Source organism: Capsicum annuum, chromosome 7 (genome assembly GCF_002878395.1).
Source record: "Capsicum annuum cultivar UCD-10X-F1 chromosome 7, UCD10Xv1.1, whole genome shotgun sequence".
Classification (NCBI taxonomy): Eukaryota; Viridiplantae; Streptophyta; class Magnoliopsida; order Solanales; family Solanaceae; genus Capsicum; species Capsicum annuum.
This window is the reverse complement of record NC_061117.1, coordinates 4264443-4265951: the sequence shown is the minus strand read 5'-3', so window position 1 is coordinate 4265951 and position 1509 is coordinate 4264443.

Genomic DNA, 1509 nt, shown 5'->3' with positions numbered 1-1509 from the left:
TATCTTAATCACGAAGTTCTTAAAGGTTGGAGAGTCTACACTTCCGTTTCAAAAAGGTTGGTATTAGCATTAGCACTCGCTTAGGTGCTAAACCGTTGTCTTTCTGTAAAACTAGGTCTTTTATGTACATATTCTTAAAAATTGGTGTAATATTATCTGCTACTACGCATGTTACAAGAAGGATAAATGGTGCACTTGGTTGGATGTTGGGTGTGTTTCTACCTAGAGGACTAGTCAAATTCTCACTTATTGCATTTTTTCTCTTTTTTTTTTTTTAATTTAGTAGTGCACGCATGTTCTAAAAATCCTAGATTCGCCTTAATTTTCGACCCTTGCCAACAATTAATAGCTATTAGAGCTAAAAGTAATGTTGACTTGAAGTCTGGATCACTATTTTCTGAGAAAATAACTTTTTTTAGTATGAAAAATGAATCAAAGAAGAAAATTGTCAAACAACTCTTGCATGGTATTTTCTTAGCAAAATGACCTTCTGAACTCTTGTACTATGTCAGTTTTGTAAGTTGGACACTTCTACTTACATGTTTGTCATCTGAACCCCTGAATCGACTAAAAAACAACATTTTAAACACTTTTTGGGTGAATGTAACACACTCTCCCATGTCAGATGTCACATCAGCTTCCACGTGTGTCACGTCATCTTCCATGTCATTTTTATATTTAAAAAATATTACACATTAAAATAAATAAATAAATAAAAAGAAACCCCCCCTCCCTTCCTCTCCTTCTTCTCTCTTTCCATTTGATGTTCATTTTTCTCCATTCCCTTTCCCCATTTCTTTCTTTTTGATGTTTTTCTTTCTTCATTTCTTCGTCTTTTTCTTACAAACCAACTTTTTCCATGGTCACTCTCAATACACACCATCACACATACTCACAATGAGCTTCCAACAATCATCTTCCACAGACTTTACACCCACACAATAAAAATGCATACACACATAGAGATCCATGGCTTCCTGATATAGAGAAAACAATACAAACACACCCAGCTACCGAGAAAAACACACACTCAACTCACACACACCACACACTCTTCACTGATATCACGCACACATACAGATCTGAGAGAGATTGAGCAAGAGAGAAAGCTGAACAACGAGAGAGAGAAAACGAAGCAGATGGGGCGTGAGAGCTGAGGAAACGACCAAACGAACAGTCATTTGATAACCAAAATAGAAATGGGACAAATTCTCAAACCAACTGGACAACTCAAATGAAATGAATTATGTTGGTGGCTTACTCGTAGCTCACCGGTGATGGTATTTCACGGGTGATTTCGATCGCTGGAGATGGGTTTTCCTACGATGGCAAGTTCTGAGTCGTTTTCCCGTGGATATGGTCGATTCATGTGAAGAGATTGGTCACCAGTTTTAATGGGTTATCTTCGCACCTCATCGGAATTCAATCACACTTTCTCCGTTTTTCTCTCGATCTCTCCCGTTCTTGCCCTTTCATTCATTGTTTTCTTACTCTCAATTTCTCCCTAGA